The sequence below is a fragment of the Anguilla rostrata genome, chromosome 12 (genome assembly GCF_018555375.3).
Source record: "Anguilla rostrata isolate EN2019 chromosome 12, ASM1855537v3, whole genome shotgun sequence".
Taxonomy (NCBI): domain Eukaryota; kingdom Metazoa; phylum Chordata; class Actinopteri; order Anguilliformes; family Anguillidae; genus Anguilla; species Anguilla rostrata.
In genome coordinates, this window is record NC_057944.1 from 14,871,116 (window position 1) to 14,893,556 (window position 22,441).

Here is a 22,441-nt window from a genome sequence, read left to right on the forward strand (position 1 = left end):
AATCTGCTGAGTTGTCACAGCCAGTCACAGCACACTCTCTGTGACACATTTTTGGGTGGAGTCACATCACCAAACTTGATTAATCCGCATTACAGCCGAATAATTAATTTATATAGAAGCTGTGGGGTGCCTAGATGCCTGAGAGAGACTCGGGAAGCTGAAATCAGCTGTATGTGAGACTTTTGCATTAAAGTACATACTGAATACTGTAGAACTACCTGCTTAATGTAAAATATAAAACCCTGGTTATCTTTGTGTGATTTCATTATGCTACTTCACCTGTTGCATGGTAGGAAATAACTAGGAACATAGTACATACACAGTACCTACCCATGTAGTAACAGTGTAATTACACAGGTGTTAGGGTCATGTTATATGAAGTGGGATTGCTTTAGGCATATATTTCAAGTTTTAACGTGACTTCTATAGTCTCTTTCAATATATTGATTCAGACATCAAGTTTTCACTGGGCTCTGTTGAATATGTTGATCTTAAAAATGTGGCAAAGTTATTCTAATTTTCTTCCCACTAAGCTCTCAGAATATGCCCTCATTCTTGATTCTTGTCCAAGGCTGTTGTGTATTCTCTTTGTATCTCCAGCATTGGCTCATGAGATGTATAAAGGTTTGAGTGGAACTAGCCTATCACAAGAGCCCATTCAAATTCACACAGCACGACAGAGAAGTGTCGCACAACATGTATTGCTTTGAAGAATGCCCAGAGAGATTTCCTATCTGTGTTATTCACTTTGTACCTCCTGAAAGGATGTGTGTAACAATTGCATGGATATTTCACACCATAAAAGGACAAACCTTTTAGTTTATGAATTGTTGGTACTGGAGCCTGATTTTTATGATCCGGCTTTCCCCATTATCTCCAGCGGGGGGTTCTGTTAAACACTTCTTGTGATCCACTTTACAACGAGCTTGAGCAGAAAATTCTTCTGCTGATTGAAATTTGCCTGGTGGAGTTTATCCACGGACAGAACATTTGCGGGACGTAGAGAATTAGCTGGACGCGGCGTTTCTGCCGGAGCGTCGCTCGGTGAGAAAGGAGGGCTCTGAAAGGCAGCAATATGGCGGGATTATTGCGCGGCTGTGCTCGTATCTTGGATCACGGAGTGGAACAATGAGGCAAGGCTGTTTCTAGGAGATGTGCCACACGCGTGCGTACACACACACACACACACACATGCACACGTGATTATGGCGTGTCTTTGAGTGACACGCGTGGTGGAGGGGGGGAGAGGGGTCCCGTGGGAGCTGGTGCTTCAGACATGCTTCAGATGCAAGAGCTGTCGTTGCGATCAAACGCACAGGCGCTTGTGCATCTCATCCCCAGTGGTTTCTTTGTTCATTCATTCATCCATTCATTCATGCATGCATTCATTCATTCATCCATTCATCGTATTTATGTGTTCCAGCAGCTCCTGTGTGAGTTTGGATTGCTACACTTAGTGCATTCTGTTACACAGAAATGATCTCTGATCAAGATCTCTTTTAGCACAGTCAGATTTGAATGAGAATTATTATTACGTGTGTGTTATGATTTTATTTAATTATTAAGCTGTGGCCGGTCAGTTTAGTAGTCACAGTCCCCCCTTTAGCAAGTACCCCTCTGTGAAGCAGAAGAAATAGCTGTTTATAGATGATGCTTCTGCTGGTGCAGATGTTCCTTTAAACTGGTTTGTTTTTGTTCTTCCTTAAACTTAAACCAAATAAGGGCATTTTCCCCAGAGCTTTACAGTTTGAGAGTACTTGCAAAGAATAGATGGACCTTCATTGCTAACAGAACAACACAAATGCTATACAATGGCCGTAAATATATGAAATAATATCATTAACAATGCTGAATTAGTGAAGTGGCAGGCAGACCTCTGTTCTATTCTTCGGTTCCTTTTGTGAGTTCTCTGTTATGATAATTATTGCATTGAATTGTTCTTTTTTATCCTTATCAAGGTCTGGTTTATCAAAAGATGAATTATTAAGAGCTTCCCTCAGAGGCCAACCAGAATAAATTATGGAGAGACTGAAGATGAGACTCTGGGAGACACAGACACTGGGTGTCAACACTAACACCCACACTGTGTCCTACTGGTGTTGGCGTAAGTGCTGTGTAGTAGTGTAGGAATGGTGTATGGTTGCTATGGTGTAGTACAATGGATGCGCTGGTTAAGTGGTGGTTAAAGGATCAAAAAAATCTAATTTGTGCTCTGGGAATTTCATTTTTCTTAACAATGACTTTCATATTGCATAACTGACTCAAAAATGGGGAGCTTGCTAACAGCTGCTGACAGTTTTTGTTTATCTTGTGGCTTTTTTTTTATTTTTATACTTTGGTGGGGTCTCCAAAGATACCAAAAGTCATATTGGACATTCCACCTTGACCCTTAACCTTCAGTTCCAGTGATGGCCCTATCTGATGGCCCAACGTTCTTCACGGTGGCATGTGGATCTCAGAGCCAATTAGTGGCTGAGGCAGAGGGCCAGTCATTGGTGTGGCTCGTTAGCAAGAGCATATTGGCACAAGTGCAGAGGGGAGATGGCTGCTAATTTGATTACACACTGTTATTAATGTGGCTGTTGGAAAAGGAATGGGTGGGGGGGGGGGAGCTCTTCTGCTATAATTACCCAGAATTTAAATGATTATGAGGCCAGTGTGCAATATGTCATTTTTTGTCAGCTGGAAAAAACCTAGACAGAAGCCCTATTTGAGACTCTGCTGTGAGCATGGGGCTGATTTAAAAGACTGTGACTGTGTGTTGACATTTGGTCCTTCAGCTTAGCGTAGGCAAGCTTTGCTTTTGGTATTGCTCCACAATGTACACAAGCACACCCTGCTGCACATATGCACATGTAAGCTGTGAGGAGGAGCTAGTGGAGGAGAGCAGTAGAGGAGGAGAGCTGGTGGAGGAGAGCAGTAGAGGAGGAGAGCTGTTGGAGGAGAGCAGTAGAGGAGGAGAGTTGTTGGAGGAGAGCAGTAGAGGAGGAGGTGGTGGAGGAGAGCAGTAGATGAGGAGCTGGTGGAGGAGAGCAGTAGAGGAGGAGCTGGTGAAGGAGAGCAGTAGAGGAGGAGGTGTTAGAGTAGAGCAGTAGAGGAGGAGCTGGTGGAGGAGAGCAGTAGAGGAGGAGGTGTTAGATGAGAGCAGTAGAGGAGGAGCTGGTGGAGGAGAGCAGTAGAGGAGGAGCTGGTGGAGGAGAGCAGTAGAGGAAGAGCTGGTGGAGGAGAGCAGTAGAGGAGGAGCTGGTGAAGGAGAACAGTAGAGAAGGAGGTGTTAGATGAGAGCAGTAGAAAAGCAGGGTGAACAGGAGGAGCTGGTGAATGGAAATGAATGAAGAGGCTCAGAGTCTCCCTCTTGATCTTTAATTAGCAGAATTATTTGGGACTTGTGTGTCCCAGTTAGTATATTACAGCAATGGTGCGCAAACTTGACCTCGTGTGTGCAGTTTTCTGTTACACTTACGTCCGATCTCTTGATCTGTGAAGGTGTTGAGAGTCAGGATTTAAGTTCTTCTGTTCTTGAAATTTATTTTAACACAATGCAAGTTTGGCTCATTGCCATTTGCTTTGTCTTAAAACTGTTGCATTTTCATGAATGGTTTACTTGCAGTGTTCAGGTCACCGCACTTTTAATAGTTGGGGCCCCAGGGATTTCACATGTCAGTTTGCAATTAAAACAGATAAGCTCTTGATAAAAGAGCCATTTGCCGTATAACACATTACTGAAAATAAAATCATTCCTTGATTTGTCTGATTAAAAGTCCTGAGGTATAAATATTTAACATTTTTTCTTCATGTATTACTTTTTTATTTATACTATTATGCACTGCTCTTTACAATATAATGTGGTTTAAAAGGACAAAAGGCATTTAAAAGTGTTAATTAAAAACAATTAACAGATTGATACTATTCAGGGATTTAAATTAGCTAGCATATATTAGGGCCCCTAATATAGAGCCGCTGTCTTAGCCATTTAAAACAATTAAAGGTTATTTAAAGTTTCCATTAATGTTTCCCCTGTGGTACAATCTGACATCCTGCTGTTGGAGTCTTTTCCCTTTCATAAACAGTGATTATAGGGTTTTTAAACTACTTTTATTAATGGCTAAAAATAATTCCACATATTTGGCAAGGTGCAGATTCTCCTGGCAGCATTTTTAATGGCCGGTGAATGATACATTTTCAGATCCCAGCAGCATGTTTGCATTATGACCGACTACTACACTGTGTGAGTAGGGTTATAATGTGTAGTCTGGCCACCACAGTGTGTCTGTTGCATGTTCTCTCTGGAATAGGCGTGGCCACTGAGTGGTGACATCATCTGCTGAGCAGTGCAGAGTTATGCTGGAAGGGTTAATGCTGGGTGCATTAGGCAGATTGGCTTATGGGGGGTGAGTTAGGGGGACAGTCGATATGGAGAGGAAAGGCCAGGCCTCTGCAGTGAGTGCTTCATAGCCATGCACAGCCTCAGGGCCCGTTTCTTCAGGCCTGTACTGAAGCCGTTGAGTGGGGAAAAGTCTTCTCTCTGCTTGCTAAATTTCACATTCTATCACAAGTTTGCTTGATCCGCATCATTCGAGGTAATGAGAAAAATAAATAGATCACTTCCATCTCAAATGTGCAAAGCTGTTTGAATTGATTATGCTGGAGAATGATAAATACATAAATACGTACTGTTCAAATATCGCTATGGAAACCAAGCATTGTTTGAGAACATGTGAAATGATTTCTGCGTTTAGGGATGGATGATGGACCGGGTGAACCGTACGGGAGTCAAAGGTGTGATTACTTTGAGCCTCCTGCTTTGTGTACACGTTTCAGAATGCGACTCTGCAGCTTCACGGAACACTTCTGCCTTATTTCCCAGCTCATACTGAACCGTTTAAAATCTGTCAGATTTTATTGTGGAGCCGTATTATTTCCAAGGTAGGGGCCTTTGGGGGTGGGGTTTTTACAAAGTGACTCACCGTCTGCCTGTGCAGCGGAGCTGGTGTGTCATTCCTCCTACTGGGTCTGACTCTCAGCTCCCATATTCACATTCCTACTGTAATTTCACAGCGCAAAATCTTCACTGACGTACTTTCATTTTTTTCAGGTTTACTTCATGTTGCGTAGTTGTCAGTTGCAGCTTTTTTAGGTGCAGATAAAAATACCGGTGTTCAAGTGTAGGAAATTCAATATTAATCATTATTACTTGCTGCCTGGTTGTGGGATATTTACAGAAAGTGTACATTGAGCTACCTGTGCTTGCACCATGGGGGTGTGATAAGCCCCAATGGCGATGCTGAGCATCATAGTTTAATGCATTTCTTGTTTTGGTGAATTTAGATGTATTCTGATTTGGGGAATATTGCCATGTGGGTGTCATCCCCTAGCCCTCAGTCAACAACAAGGTCATTTCTCTGTGGAGGAAAAAAAAAAATATACACAAAAAATTTGATTATCCTGAAAATAAGTGAGCCGATAACAAATCAGGCCCGACCTGCCTGCGTGCTGTAAGCCTCTCCTTGAGAAAGAATTAATCAATACTGCCCGTGAATCTCATCTTTAGGAATGATTTATGATTTATGATGCTGTGTACCCGCGGCGCATTGGACAGAAGATGAAGATGAGCCGAGCGGGCTCGTCTGAAAGGATGGGGTCGCGCGGACGTCGCCCGGCGCTCTGATCCGCGAGGCCGTATTTCACGCGCAGACAGGAGCGAGCGGGTCACCTATAAAAAGCAGCGGTGACTTACTGTGCGATGTAACTCCCTGCTCCTAGCCTCGCCGCGCTGATGATTACATTATGGGTCCGTATGGGTTAGTGTGGTGGTGTTAAAATGAACTGAATCCGATTCGTGTTATAATGTCTTGAACTTCACTGTCGCATTTTGATAAAAAGTTATTTTCATTAGGACCTTAGTGATGCTTGTTTTAATCAACTAGCCTTTGGTGGCATAATGTTATAAGGAAGCATACTGACAAAGGAATGAGAATAAAGATATTGTCGTTGAAATTAGACTGAATCGACCAGTCTTACTGTATGAGACTGAAATAATGTATTGTTAAAATGTGTGTCATTCAGTTTTTAATCATGTTATAATAAACACAACAGTAAAGATGAAGAAATAATCTACTAAAATGAACCACAGCAGCTACGACAACAAGAACAGCAGCAGTATACTGCAGTGTCTACTCATTAACTTCAAATTCAGGATTGCAGGCTAACGTGGTGTGTGTGGGTGTGTGTATGTGTGTGGGTGGCAGCTAGTTAATTGGAAATAAAGGAGGCTAAAAACATCTTTAAATCAGTCTTTACTTAGTACAATTTTTCTTGGTTTACATTACTGAAGCTAAAAGGTATTCATTGTAATGATTAAATAGATTTTACTAAGTGGAATTAAACCTAATGCTTTTCATTCTGTACCCTGGCATATAAAAGAATGCTACAACATGGGACACAATTAAGAGAAGGCATTGAGCTTATTGCCAGTTCATTATTCAGTTAATTAGCATCATTGTTAAGCAAACAAAATGGCTGAAAAGGGTGGAGGCTAATGATGAGATTAAAGGTAAAACTTCTGCCTCCTCTGGTTCGTGCTCAAGAAGCCCTGCTGGTGAGTATGTATATGTTATTTATCCATTGTGCCTGTCTGAGTGTTATTGGCTCTTGCTTGTTTAGGTGGCGTGGGAACAGGAATTCCTTCTAACTTCCTATAATTGATTTAATTTTATTTCCTTCAGTCATACTGGGGGAACAGAACAAGATATTTATATCTGATTATTCAACTTCCCTACTGTGACTCATGTAGCCGTTGGTTTGTCTTTTTATTGAAGGTGTCTCTCAGCTCTCTAGGAGGTGCGTTGCTCTGGCTAGCACGTACAACCGTATCAAATGAGAGCAAATTTTCGGAAAACGAGCAGGTCTGTGGTTTAAAGCACATTGTTCCTGCTTCCGGAAGCGTTGCTGTGGTAATGAGATGTACAAGCATTGGTGATTTTTTTTTCTTTATCTTTTGTGACATTATGGCTTCCTGCCAAGGTCTAATTGTTATGAGTGGTGAGCATTGCTTAACTGGGAGTCTTCTGTGTTAATCACATCAGTAAAGGGAATATGGGTGCATATATTTAGACAGAGCGCTCCCAAGGGCTAGATCTTCTGAAAGAGGGCAATTAATTCAGACTTTGTACCCTAGTGTTATAAGAATATAAGAGTTAAGCCTTACTGGTTTACTGTGGTACACATTTTCAAAGGATGACATTTTTGAATGAGGTCAGTGTCTCTTCCCTTAATAAACGAGGCATGCAGATCGCATGGTAATTGTGTCTCAGCTCTATAGAAGAGCTCAGCATGAAACAGGGCTGACAAAAGAGATCAAAGAATGTTAAAGAAATATAGCAACATGTAAAAAGCAATGTTAGACAAACATGAGAAGAAAAGACGAGCAGTTTCCATTATCTACATTTATTTAACTTCCCCCTTTCCAAATTTGATATTCTCTTTATTCATCCAATATTCCCCTTTCTTGGTTAATAGTACTTTTTCTAAAACTTAACCCCAGAAACAACTTTAAATGAGTCAGTGAAAATAGAATGTCATTCTCTGCCATCTCTTTATATCCCTATAATCTCTTTTTTTCACTCAACTTTTTTTGTTTGTTTCTGAATTTAGTAATCCCTGCGATAGATTGGCAACCTGTCCAGGGTGTATTCCTGCCTCTCACCAAATGCACTCTGGGATAGGATCCAGCACCCCCCGTAACCCTGACCAGGATAAGTGGGTATAGCTGATGGATGGATGGATGAATTTTGTAATGCCTAATCATATTTATACACTCACCTCACTGCTGCAGTGTCCTCAGTGGACCTGTGGAGCATAGGCTCGCACCCGTCCTCTCCAAACCCTGCAGGCCTGCTTACTCTGTCTCACTTCACTGTGCAGTGCACCCCCAGGTGCATAGTCTTTGTGTCAGAGGAGTGCTTCATGAGCGGCTGATTTAGGCCGACTACAGGGGCCCAGACAGCCCAGAGGAGGTGCTGTTGTCCCATGTGACGATCACAATCACATCAACTGAACCTTGATTTATTTGGTGTCTGTGTAACGGATAATGTGTGTAAAGAAGCATTTTTTGCTGTTTGGATGTTGCTTGTCAGGTTTGGACTGTCAGCTGTTCCCACAGCATGATTGCCCAATACATTTTCTTTTCTTTCTTCATGAGCTTTTTTTTTTTTTTACCTTATCTTCCAGTTCACATTACTGTCAGTTATCAGCACGAGAGAACACATTTTGACCAGGCTACTTGGATATATAGAATGTGTTGGTTATACAGCGGTCAATATACAGAAATAATGACCACTCATTGACCAGTCAGCATTAAGTATCCAACTAAGCTGTGGTATAAACCTTAATACTTATTTCCCACCCTGAGGGGCTGCTGTCATGGTTAAAATTCAGATAGCAAACTATGCAGCACATTACTGCACAAGCCACTGTGGCTCACAGGAAATGCCATGTGGCAGCCTTCATCATACTCTGCATGTGAGATCATGTCACTGGCATGATGCTGTGCTGTGTTATGCAGAAATGGTGTGAAATGACGATGTGATGGGAATAAGTGCTGTGATATTATTCTTCTCCTGTAGCAGACGTCAATTCCCTAATTGTCTGAGCTAAGTAATTACATTGCCAGTGGAACGTAAAGGGAGAATGGTAATGGATCGATCATTTTTATATCAGCAGTGCCTTTAACAGCATCTCCGGCAACACGGCGACCTGGTCCCGTTCCAGGTGCGGCTCGGGCGGGTGCTGAGTAAATCGGTCCGCGGTGGGCGGGGGCGCAGTTGGGCAGAAAGGAGGCCTATTTATTGGAGTTGATATTTGGGGCAAGCTGTGGTTTGTTTGGCGCAGATGGTTAACTTGCGCCACATCCGATACTGGACCTCTAGGCCTTCAGGGATGATTTCAGGGACAACATCGTCATGCAGAGAGTCTCGTCTCCCAGGAGCTGGGCCACAGAACAGAACTCAGAACTGGGCGGGGGGGGGTTGTGTGGCATTTGGATTCTGACTGTGAGATAGCTTGATATTTATATTTGAGTTGTGGGCTTGCATGGTATTTGGACTTAGACTGTCAGATTTGTAGTATTTGTCACTGGGTTGTGGGTTTTTCTATTTGCATTTAGGTTGGTGGTTTCTGTGGTAATAGGCTGTAGGTTTGGGTAATGTTTGGATATTTGCGTTTGTTTGCGTTTGTGTGATATTCGGATTTGGGTTGCGGTTTTCACTTTGTTGATGTCATGGGCACATTTATGGTCCTAGAAACAGAGCCATGAATTTCCCAGCCTGCATTTCACTCAGTCAGATCAATACCTGACTGTGCTGTCTGTGATTTATAGAGCAAACACTGAACACACGGCCCAGGTCCTAGAGTCCTTAAAAGACTTTTGATTAAAGACCCCATGCCCATGGCTTCTGTTGTCGGAATTTAAACAGAACTCTAAGGATGGTGGTGCTAATACAGCGCTCCCGTGCTTTATAATGTTACCGTCACTTACTACAGTGGTCCCAAATCTCAAATCCAATAGATTCAATCTCCTCCAACAGTATATTATTACTTGCCTTGTCCCCTTCTATTTGCTATCCAATAGCCCCCTGGGCGATAAAAACGTATTAATAAATGTGGTGTTTTCCTGCATGTACCTGGAATGAGAACTGGTGCCAACGAAAAGACAAAGAACAAAAAACTTATGGTTCATTTGAATTTTTGCAAAGAGAAACTCAGAATGTGGCCAACAATGGGGAAGATATCACAGCATCTGACATGTGATGACGCACACTATTTTATGAGGTTCAGACTAATCAGATGATATCTAGAACCTTGTAGGTATTGTTCTCATATTGTCACTTTAATAACCACACGAGAAGGCAACAGCATTTGCCATGGTGCAGCCAATTCCACCTGACTGGTTGTATTGTAGCCGTTATTTTGGCAAGTTATATGTGAAGATGTTTCCAGCACAGTTATTGCATGGTGTAGGCTGATTACCTGTGTTCCGGGTTGAATATCTGGTTTTGAGAAATCAATATTTGCCAGTAATTCAGATCAATTCCATTCTAAAAACCTTATTCATCCCTTTGGGACAAATTTTTTTTTTTTAATTAAAAATAAATTTTTTAAAAAGTGGGTGAAAATTGGTTGAAAAAATAGCATAACGCAAAAACCAGGTGAAAATCAGATCATAAAAATAACAATGCAGATCAGTGTGAAGTTTAGATTATAATTCCAAGCATTGATAACTTACTGCTTTTCACTGCATAATCAGCAGCTCATTTGCACTTTTTCCCCGTTTCTCTCTCTACTTTCTATTTCTGGAAGCTTGTTCCGAGCCGTCCTGCGGCTAGCTGAATCACCAATCAGAGCGCTCCTCTGCATAGCAATTATTGTTAACCATTTCGGAGTCCGTCAAGCTTTGTTTGAAATCATTACCTTCTATCAGGATTGTAACTAAAATGATAAATTGTCGACTATCTGTACATGAAAACTAAAATAAAAAATGGTTCAATGGTGTGAACAGGGAGTAAAGGCTATCCATCCATCCATCTATTATCTATATTCACTTACTCCTGGTCAGGGTCGCAGGGGGTGCTGGAGCCGATCCTAGAGTGCGTTAAGCAAGAGGCAGGAATACCCCTGGACAGGTCACCAGTCTATCGCAGGGCACACGCCATTCACTCACCATTAACACGCTCATACCTATGGGCAGTTTAGAGTCTTCAATTAGTCTTCAATCTGCATGTCTTTGTACGGTGGGAGGAAACCGGGGTAACTGGAGGAAGCCCACACGGACATGGGAAGAACAAACTCCATAAAGAAAGGCCCAGGTCGGGATTCGAACCCAGGACCTTCTTGCTGTGGGTTAGTAAATAAATTGCCCATGTCACATAGATTAGGTAAAGAATAAATATAAATATTATATAAAATTAAATATTTATATAGTTAGTTCGTTAATTTGTTCGTTAGTCTCTCATTTACGCTAATATTATGCGCTATTATTTTCCTTATTATTTGTTCTATCATTAATAAAACCCTGGGTTGCATATTAGAGTCCCTGCTGTTGACATCTGGATGAGATAAGAGCTTGCTAGTGTTAACATTAATAAAATTGATTTACAAATAAAATAACAAATGTTACAGACATGGACAGGTTACAGTCACAAAAGAATAAATGAAAGAAAATAAACTACAGCGTGTTTCTCCCAAGTTAATCCTAAATCCCATGACAACCCAACTCAAAAGTTCAAAAAACAAAAGACAGACGAATATTCAAAAAACCAGGGGTGAAAATGTTAAAATGCTATAAGAGCCTGGACACACCAAATACCGTGATACACCAGGCCCAGATTCATGTTTCAAATTCCTCAGATGACAAGAGCACCCAAAAACTGTGTATAAGTAAAGTCCAAATTTTTCAGTTGTCCTATGAGGGAAATATGATTGGTTTTTTGGGGGGGGGGGGAGGCATGTGTTGATTGGGTGAGGTGTTGGAGGATGGAGGTGTGGGAGCACGGTCAGACAGAGATGGTCTTATCTGAAAGCTGACAAATTTACGTATTAATGTTGCCTTACATTGTTAGAAACAGGACTAAGCACTATGAATACCTCTAAAAAACATAGAAGTTTACCTCTGCTTCTAACAACAGAGGGGATATTTGTAGAAAAATAATAGTTAAATCCAGCCAGTTGCAATCTCCACCTTGAGTCAAAATATTTTCCATGTAACAAAACCAAATCGCACCACGTTGGTTTCTGATTGATATTGGAACTGCTTCTAAAGTGTAGATTTCAACTATCAACAACCATTATTTATACAGACATTATGATTTTCAATTGGTGATTTCAATTTAATTTCACAGATTTCATTCAAACTTAAAATCAGAAATATGATCTTTGTGTGTTATTTAGCCCCACTGGGTCTCTGGCTCCATAGTTTGGGGGTCCTGTGTTCCCTCCTGAAAATAATAAAGTAATAAAACCTTCAAGGGAGAGAAAAATCCAGGACAGCCCAGGTTTGTATAGAGATAAGCCTAGCCGTGTGACTTTAAATTGCTCCAAAAATGTTTCCTTTGATGTTTGTGGAGGGGAGAAATAGGAAAAATGACAGAAATAAAACATATCATCCCTATAGTCACACAGAGAAATTACATTGTCTGTTTCTCAAATCTGATCATCTAAAAACTAGATGTCCGATAATACGAATGAGAGAGGGTCTTAGTGCAATCTGTTAGCTATATGTGAGAGGATCTTAGTGCTGCTGTTAGTCATATGAGAGAGGGTCTTAGTACTTCTGTTAGCCATATGAGAGGGCCTTCTTATTTTGGGTTTGAGAATGGTTGAGTTCAGAGCAGAACCCTTCACACTGTCTTGACCAGCCAGGGTCACAGCATCCGCCACAATCCAGAGCTCTTTTAATCAGTTTTTGCAGTGATGTGCTATTGTTTAATAAAGGCTTGCGTTTTGGCCCTTCCACTCACCATGAGCAGGTTGGTTACATGCTCCTGAGGGCCTCAATTGGCAGCTTATTGATAAGCATTGGGAAATCGCATCAGCGGGCACAATATTGCTGATAAGTACTTGACGCTGAATAAGTACAGAATGAAGGGAATGAGAGCATGTTTCTCTCTCCTTCAGTAAATCGGTGTCTGTGTCTACAACCGGCTGTGTTGACTGCAGATAGCTGATATAGAAATTTATGAGGGTGGGCCTTTTTCTTGGATTCGGAGGAAAACAAATGAGTCGCCACTGGCTTTGCTCCCATCACCGCATCGCCGGTGACAGCAGCACGGAATAGTGTCACAGTCTGAAGAGCCTATCGTCACACTGAAATGTCCCACGGTGCATTGGGTTTATTAGACACCTGCAGGGAAATTCACCCATGAAACAGAGAGTGAAATGAAGCAGAATGATAGGAAAGTTTAAGTGATGCCTGTGTTTTAAGGTGTGTGTGTAGGTGCGAGTGTGTGTGTGTATGTGTGTGTGTGTAGGTGCGAGTGTGTGAGTGTAGGTGTGAGTGTGTGTGTGTGTGCGTGCGTGTGTATATGTGTGTGTGTGTGTGCGTGCGTGCGTGTGCGTGCATGTGTGTGGATGTGTGCGTGCGTGCGTGCGTGTGCGTGCGTGCGTGCGTGTGTGCATGTGTTTGTGTGCGCGTGTTAGATGCTATGTAAGTTTTTGTTAGGAATTTTGTCATTCTCGTCTGCAGAGAGGCTGTCCATGCCAGTGTTTCAGTCATGGACAGGGGCTGTCTGCACTTTACTCGGGCCGTAAAAGAAAATGACAAAAGCATATCAGCTTACACAATGGCCCTGTTTCTTTGCAGTGAGGAGCCGTCGGATGAACCGTACATTCTTCCTTCAGTTAGCTTCAGAGCAATAAAGAGCCACTCTTACCTATCGAGGTTTCCCCAGGAGAAAAACACTTTGACAGACAGGGAGGTCAATGCAATTTACTGAGTGAGAATCTATGAAAAACTTGCATGCTGTGACCGTTTTTAGGAACGTTTGTTGTGTTTAGTAATTGTGAGCTGGTTTCATAATTTAGACTTCTAGCAGCAAATCCAAATCTCTACAATGTGGAGTAGAGCAAACATTAACCACAGTAGAACAGTTAAACTGGCTCTTTGAGCGTGTGTGTTCAACATGCCCATGTGACTGCTCTCTGCTACCCTGGCTCATAGACACAAGCACGCTTTGGTATTCAGGCAGAGGCACAGGCAGAGTTTGGATTTCAGACACAGTCTGCTGCTCTGCTCTGTTCAGTTATTATCTTTCATGATATTATAAAACATTTCAGTGAAAATAGAAGTTTCTGGTAGTATTTCCATGACTGCCATTCCAATGGCTAGCTAATCTTACATGTATCAAAGGTAAATTACATTGGAATTGTATTTAACAATTGTTTATTGTTAATCCATCGACCAGATGCCTTTCTGTGTGAATCATATTTATATCACTCGTGTCAGTAAATATATACTTATATTGTGATATGTGTACTTTTATATGTAGGTAGCAGCCAATCAGATACAGGACACAGCCCTGCCCTAATGTTCAGAGTGTGCCACAGGTTGCAGTAAAGAACAACATTAGAGGAGGAGACCTTCTGGTTTCAGCATGAAAAAAACGCTGCAAAACACGACGGTGTCTCATTATCCACTAAATACCAACAGATTAATTACAATGGCAGAAACAGATGGGCTGCTTCTGGATCAATGAGTGGGGGTATCTCGTCTTCAGTCTTACATGTTCTTCTGGGAAAAATCACAGATACCGCGTCGTTGACGGACGGGCATGCAGATTCGTGTTTGCTGTCTGCTCTTTTTAATACCGCTTTGTTTGAGATAAAGCGATAATGAAAATGCTCGCCGAAGTGGCGCGAGGGGATCCACAAATAGTCCTGCGGGAAAGGAAAACCGACCCCGTGTTCTTCTAACCGAAAAAAGGCCGACGGATGACATTTAGGCTTTTATTAAGCGCTAAAAGGCAGGTTCTTCGTAGCGACAAACCTCTGAATTCTCATCGTGCTGCGACCGTAGTCGCCAATTGGCTCCGCCTGCGATATCCTTTCACATTGTGTTTCTCCCCCACTTCCACTTCAGTCTTCTCCTTTGTTCTGCCCTGTCTGCGCCCTCTCGGCGGGTCCTTAAACGCGGGGAATGTGGTGATTACTGCCGCCTGCCCGCCGGCGTGCTCCTACGCCCCGCCAGGAGAATACGCTGGTTATGCCTGTCGGCACTGCAGATGGGGCCGAGCGTGGGGAAGCGGGCCCGGGGTCCTCAGGAGATTCAGATTAATACCGATGGGGCCCCGGCGACGGGTGCCGAGGGAAGCGAGCGCGATGTCTAGCTATAACCAAACCCTGACGGATAATCAGCGCCGCGTCGGCCCGGCCAATCAAAACACATATCTGAGGGCTGTGCTGAAATGGAACGTAATCATTTCTGAGCTTAAACCTCAAGACTCAATGGCTCTCACCCTCAGCGCCTCACCCGAGTTAGTTATCGCCTCGCTACAGCCAGATGGGAGATGGAAACTCAGAGGCTGGGTTCGTTTACGCTTCTATGACCCTTTTATTTATTGAATGAAGGAGAACATGGTGCTGATTGACCAATCAGCTGTTCAGTACAGATACACTTTGGTTATGTTTTATGCTATGCCTTTAAACATATTTTAAATGATTAGCTTTCACTCTGGACACCATGCTCTCCTAATCCGTCTGATCAGTGTTGGTGCTCCAGGACCCACCCTGTTCCTGCTGCCCTATCACAGCACAATGCCTCCTGCTGCTTTTCTGCTCCCAACAAGCTAAGAATTATGAACCTTTCACGCATAGCATCAAAAATAACTGGAATACCCACAAAACATTTCAAACTAATTATTGACTCCATTAACTGTGGAAGCTGCCTCAATGGCCGGCGTCGGGTCTGCTGTTGTACTGTGAGTCGACTGTGACACGCTTCTCCTCAGCATTGCAGAAGAGCATCCTGACATATTTGTGCAATGCACATCTGTCATAATATTTGGAGAAAACAGAAGAAATCTCCAAATGGCAGAGGCATTAGCTGATCACCTGCAGAGAGCGCTCACCTGTGAAGAGTGCAGAAAGCACCTGTGTAATCTCTTTTCGGATGTCACAGAATGCAGAAAAACAAGTCTGAGAGTGAGGCAGGAGCTCTTGCACTGGGGGCCTGGCTGATACCTGCAGTTTGTTTGTGGTAGAATTTTGTTGATGAGAAGAAAACCCATCCTGGGTCGCGGTTGTAGTTCACAGATTCTGAAAATAATTTTTATTTGCATAAAAGTGCAGTACAGTAATATATACTGATTTATATATGTATAAATAATGCTATACAGTTAGGGTATTAGTTAGTTATTATTAGTTAGATATATTATTATCTAACTGCTATACAGTTAGATATTAATATATCTGGAGGTTATATTTCCATTTCAACCTGGTTTTAAGGTTTAGTATCCGTTTTCTAGTTCTATTGCAGATGTTGACAGCTATGTTTTCCTCACTGTGTCCATCTTGAGACATTTTGCGAAAATATCTAAATTTACTGTGAAGAGTTGTATATTCCTTAGACTTTGACTTTCTCATTTCCTCCTCCACAACACTGTTTCCATGTGTCATGCCCGGTCACATCTCCATATTATCCTCACAATACCTTCACTGGCTGAGGAACATATTTCCACCTGTCCTAAAGATGCCAGTGATATATAGGTTTTCCCACTAGCACTGTATCCATGGAAATAAGTCTCTATTTGAACTCACTTGCTTTCTTAACAAATGCTAAAAATGTTGTGTATATGTGTGTGTGTTGCTAAAATATGCTGGTAACGTACGTACCCTAAACAGGAGAAGTATAGCAGATTTCATTTTATACGGACAACTGGCACTACGTACAACAAAATATATTAAAAATTACAATACCCTACGGACTGTGCAGGGCTAGATTTGATAGTGTGCTCTCTATGCAGTTGTCAAAATGATGGGCTCACATAGTGAATTCACGCCTAGGTTGTGATACACCCAGTGACTTTATATGGACAGAAAAATGCTCTTAATATTGCTTCAGTTGAGGGCAGTTGGCAAGTTGAGCCTTTTGTAGAATGATGAAGGGCTTCTCTGTCTTGGCCTATGCTGGCTTTAGCACCTGTTGGCAGGAAACGTACCGCCTGGGCGTGGCCTAAGCGTTTGGTCATTTGTGTAATGTCTCTCTGCCCCCACAGTGTTTCACGCTGCAGGAACAGAAGAGGAGAGTGATGCAGGAGGCCCAGGCAGTAAATGGCTCTGCCTTGTTTTTCGGGAAGGTTGAGCGCTGTGACGTCCAGACGTAATGATGTAGTCCTCTATGGCCCATTGCTTCCCGGACTTAGTAAATTACAAACAAACACATCACTTCCAAAGTCAGAGATTAGAGGTGCTCAGAGACTAGCAAGAACACACAGAATAGCGTTTGGAGACATATTCGTCTAAATTGCTTTCCGATGCTGTCACCACCTGCCTCACTTTTTTATCTTCTTTGATGGACAGATGGACAGCTTAGAATTCATTCTTTGATAGTAATTAACTTTGTAATTTACCTTCAACCTGTGAAATAATTATCTCTGTCATGCCTCTGTGGTGACCTCAGACATTCTGCCTACTTCATCAGCTCAAAGCAACGGTGAGAGTGAAAGACGAGGGACAACGGAAGATTTTGGTTCTCCCTTCTTTATGTCCTCTGTTCTTATGTTGTTTTTTTAAGCTGTGGGGAAGGTAGACAGTGGCCATAGGTTGTCAGTTAGGGTATGCCACTGGGAATTGGGTATTTTACCCCGTTACCCCCTGTCCCCTATTTTACCCTGGAATCCCCTGCCCTCCTTTCCTACCTAATTATCCTCTGCTCCCCTATTCTTCCCAATTATCCTGCCCCCTAGCATTTCTCCTACCCCCTGCCCCCCCCCCCCCCCCAACCTGCTTTATTATCCCCCTTGCCCTGCTGCCTTCAGTCAAATTTATTCCACAAGACTGGGGGCGTAAGAGGATTCTTTCAGAGATATGGAAAGCTAAGTAGGTCTACGCTGTGCTTCGCCTGCTTATCCGCCATGGTCTTATTAGCTTGACGTTTTTTCACGGACAGATTTGAATGACTTCAATTGACAAAAAGAAAGAAAAGACACACAGCTGTCCTACAAAACTATATCTCCAATGGAGATTAGTTTGATTGGCTTGCATTTGATTGATATCTATGTTATGAGAATGACAGGGATGTAATTTTGATAAACAATTCTTTGTAGCGGAAATGAATCGGGGCAAGAACTATTTTGCTGTCACTTGCAAAATTTCTGGCTGACAGAATATTGTCCTGCAGTTTGAAGAGCTTTCCTGCAGCAAGGCTGCTGGAGGGCTCGTCCTGTTATGGCCCGGTTCTGGTGTGTGGATGGGCCAGTCTGCCAGTCTGCTATTCAATATGGACAATGTCAGTAGGGACTGGGGGACACATAATTGGCTTTAGCCTTGCCCAAAGAGGGATGAGATTGGCAAGGATACCTGTGTCTCATCATTCTCTATACTGTATATTAAAATGTTTCCAAAAGCTAAATGACCTGTGTGCCTCATTCAGTATGTAATAAATAAATGACATTAATTTACATTTTATTTCATCATTAGATCTGACTTCTACAGAAAATTGCACACCATAGATAGGAATTTGCCAATACTAGCATATTGCTTTGCCAATTATTGGCAACATATTGGCATGGCTGACTGGTTTAATTGTGTGGCAGTATTGGCCTAGTCATCACTGAATATTATCATTGACTGACTGGCTTAAATGTTTGGAAAGACTAATATAATCTCATCTAAACTAAATAAACTGAAAGGTCATTGTGTCCAATATCTACCATAAAAATAATTTTACAAAGTGGTACATTTATTCATATTTGCACAACCGCATGAACTATTATTATTATTATTATTATTATTATTGATAATAACAACAATAATTATTATTATTATTTATTTGTTATTTTAATTAATTAATTTTAATTAATGAATATTTAATTGATTCTCACTAGTCATTCATCAGGACTAGCCAACAGTGAAACCTATCACTGTCCAGAGGGCTTAATATCAATAAAATGTTTATGCGTATGTTTAACTGTGCTCAGACTGTATCTCCATGTCACTTTGCTGATCTTCAAGAGAAGCTACAGCACAGATAAACTATTAATGTTCTGACATAAATTACTATGTTAAATACGGATAGACTGCAATTAGCATATAATTATAGGAGCAATCGTATCTGCTTGCAACCTTGCTATTTCTGCTTCAGACACTATCAATGGAGAAGTTGTGCTCTGTAGAATTAGTCAAAATGGCATCCAAGGTGCTTATCACTTGCTCAGTCACACACATTTTTCCCCATCAGACTGGCCTTTCTTAGATTTTTTTTAATTCAATGTCTTTTCTTCTTCTGTGTATGCCTTCCTGTACATGATCTCTTTTGTTTGGTAGCAGGATTAGGAAGTCTTTGACTCACTAGACCTGACTTACAATGAATAATATTAATAATTATTGAAATATGAGTTCATAAGCTGGATAAATGTGTTTTTGTGTGTGTGGTTGGCTGCTGCAGATGCATGTGTGGTTCCTACGGTTTTGTTTTGTAAAGCTCTGCCCCCTTTATAAAAGGCGTATCCAGATAGGCTCTCAAGGGCTTTGCTCTTGTCCTTGTAATCCAGTGATTAGCACTTCTGCTGATGTGGAGTTTTTGTTTATGATTAAGGTGTGTAATGTACGGTGTAGCATAAGTGTATTAAGAGGATGATTTTAAATGCTAATTCCGGTAAATTAATTTTAGTGGAATTTCTATACTGAAAAACTGAGCTCTGTATCTTGCTTGTTTACCACTGGAAAACAACTTTCCATTTTGTTTTTTGAGTAAAATATTTTTGAATATATCTAAATTAATGATAACTAGAAACAGAAGAAGCTTCTTGAAAATGTGTAAAGGTCCCAAATAGCAGGTTGGAATCCACTGATGGGTTCTTGATGGGGCTGAGAAAAAAAAAATATATATATAAAAATAAAATAATAATAATAATGTTGTTGTTGTTGTTGTAATAATTGTAATAACTTACAGTATATTCTACATTTTCCTTTGACATTACACCAATCAAACAAAATACTGTACATGGGCAACACTAGTTGCAGTATAACACAGTATGAAAAAATGTCACGTGAACGTGAGTTAGTCTGTCTGTATTTTACTAAGGGGTGGGTCACAGGAAATGCATTTGCTTATCGAGAGGGTCAGGCACTTGGAAATAGTTTTAACTCAGTTTTAATAGAGTTGAATTTTCAGAGACTCCAGAAGAGCAGCAGTTTAAAATGGGCTATTTCAAGTAACTTACTAGTTAGTTCGCTAAAGGATTATGTTTCAATTCAAACCACTAAAATCACCACAGCGGCCTCAGCACATGCAACAATCATTAATTAAGAGAGACCACATTACCTCACCGTGGTCTCCCTCTTTGGGTTTTATATGGGGATCTCTTACAGGTTCTAATTAGGAGTCCCATTAAGGTGAGACATGTGGGCAGATTAAACTCAGAAAGTACTGAAAGGAAGATATATTGGGAGGGTAACCTTTACAGCACAATTTAAGAATAAAAAAGAGCCTCCCCCAGGGGTGTTAAAGCTTAAAATGGAATTAAAAGAACAAAAGTGTTTGTGAATGTTATATATTGTATGATATTAATATAATATCTTATATTTTACATGCAATTTTGATTTTCAGCTCTTGAATTACAGTTCTAAAAATATTGTCATAAAGTAGTACAGTAGTATCAAAATAATTTATTATATATATGTGTGTGTGTGTGTGTGTGTGTGTGTGTGTGTGTGTGTGTGTGTGTGTGTGTGTGTAGGCTCCACTGACAGGGCTGCACTCCTACAGCCACACTGCATAGTGTGTGAAAGCCAGAGCGTGTGTGAGAGAAAGATTACCCTATCTGACTCAAGCACATGCGGTGCTATAAGCATTTTAAGTTGTGGGTAGTCAGAAGCCACCTGCAGACCGCTGCTCCCCATTGAATGTTCATTCACTGATGTTGTGACTCCAGACACAGCAGAAGTCATTCCTCGCTTGCTTAGGACTGGCAGTTTGCCCTGTGCTTCCTTCTGGTGTATTTCTTGGTCAGTAGCTTTCCGTTTTTTTTCTGTAACAGACGCATATTGGCTTACCCTCTTTACATTTGTTTGCAGTTTTCTATGCTTTTGCTTTTGACAATGCAAGACAGCTGCCATTTTCAACATTATGAACATTTCTGAATTCTGAATGACCCACATTCCTTAAGGGTTCACATCTCTGAGGTTCTGCTGTATTTGTGTCTGTGTGCAAAACCCAAGCTCACATGCTTAAACAATCTGTGTGCATGTATGTGTGTTTGTGTGTGCACGTTTGCATATGTGTGTACATAAGGTAGAGGATTTCTCCCAAGAAACCAGGCTCCTTTTTTGTTGATGTTAAGTCTGTGTACTTGTTTTATATATTAGTTTATGATTCCACTCGCTCTCCTAATGACTGTGAGCTCCAGGATTCTCTACACCGACTGAACAAGGACAATAATGTCTGGATGCATTCCACATCGATCACACATCACACACCTGCCAGTATGTGACTGGTGAAAATAAACCAATTAATTTTATCTGTTCCTGCTTTCAGGGGACAGTGGCTGTGGAGTTGTGTGTGTCACTGTCATGGTGTTCTGTCATTGTCTCCTTCCAGTCTACAGACTGTGTAATCGTCTCACAAATATGGCTGCCTGCACTGTGGAGGAAGTTTAAATCAACCGCAGTTCAATGCAGATGAGCAACTGTCATGTGAAAATTGTCATAGAATCTTTTTCTCTTCAGATGATAACACCTGGTTCAAATCAAAGTTACTTGGAACCAGGTGCACAGGTGAGACCAAATTTGAGCTTTCTAGCCACACACGGCCGTGGTGCGTTCTTTATCAGTAGAAGGATGCTCTTGCTGAAATGAACATCATACTTAAGGTGAAATATTTCATATTTTGGGGTTGTGTTGCATATACTGGTCATGAGACTCTTGCTAATGTCAATGGAACCTCAAGAAATGCTGAGGCATTTTGTCCAAAAACCTGGTCTTCCCCTTCAGGAAGCTCAAATTTGGCTGCAAATCTTTCAATAAGACAGTGATACCAAGCATACTAACCATTAAGTACTTGCAAGAATGAAATGGTTGTCACAGTTTCCACTATTGTTGAAAAACTCAAACATGCAATGCAGACAGGGCGTGCTGCTGTATATTTCTGAACTAGAACAGTTCTGCAAGGAGTGGGATTGAACTGACTTAGCTGGCTATGGAAATGTTTGGATGCTATTATAGATCTTCCACATTAAATGTTATTAAGTACTAACTGCCTGGGTGCCCAAACCTTTGCACTTAAATTTTTAATAAATGCAAATAAATAGAAAATTTGCATTAAAATTTATGACAGTTACGTTGCCATGTTTATATTTGTACCATGTAGAATCTAGGTAAGTTGCTATTCACTTAGATTCATTGTAACAATGTTGCCAAAAAAATACATTTCATGTAAGCATGTAAGTGGTTTGCGTGTATGTGTGTGAGGGTCTTGGAGATGAGGAGAGTTGGTTGTAGCGCAGGATGACAGAACATACTACCTTAATCTGTCTCATAGTGTTGGGAAAGTTGTCTGGAGGTGCTGCATACTCCTGTTTTTCTGTCCCACTTGTAGTCAAAGGGCTGTCAAATAGGGAAGCGTGCTTGCTGCTTGTGCCGCATACACAGAAATAATTATCACATTTCAGCTGGATCAGAGCTGAAAACTCGGGCTTTCACATGGACTCTGCCAGGCTCCCTCCCCGTGCGAGCG

The 22,441-nt window shown here is 41.4% G+C and overlaps 1 protein-coding gene across 13 annotated transcripts in view; it reads left to right on the forward strand.

Moving 5' to 3' along the window:
- grik4 (glutamate receptor, ionotropic, kainate 4) overlaps nt 1-22,441 on the forward strand; it is a 201,893-nt gene that overhangs the window by 26,376 nt on the left and 153,076 nt on the right. Inside the window, exon 1 of one of the 13 annotated variants that reach the window (XM_064301392.1) lies at nt 20,390-20,715. The exons of the other annotated variants lie outside the window; for them this stretch is intronic. The gene's annotated coding sequence lies outside the window, so the exon portion shown is untranslated. Of the gene's footprint in view, nt 1-20,389; nt 20,716-22,441 lie in introns of those variants that run through there. 13 annotated transcript variants of the gene reach the window in all.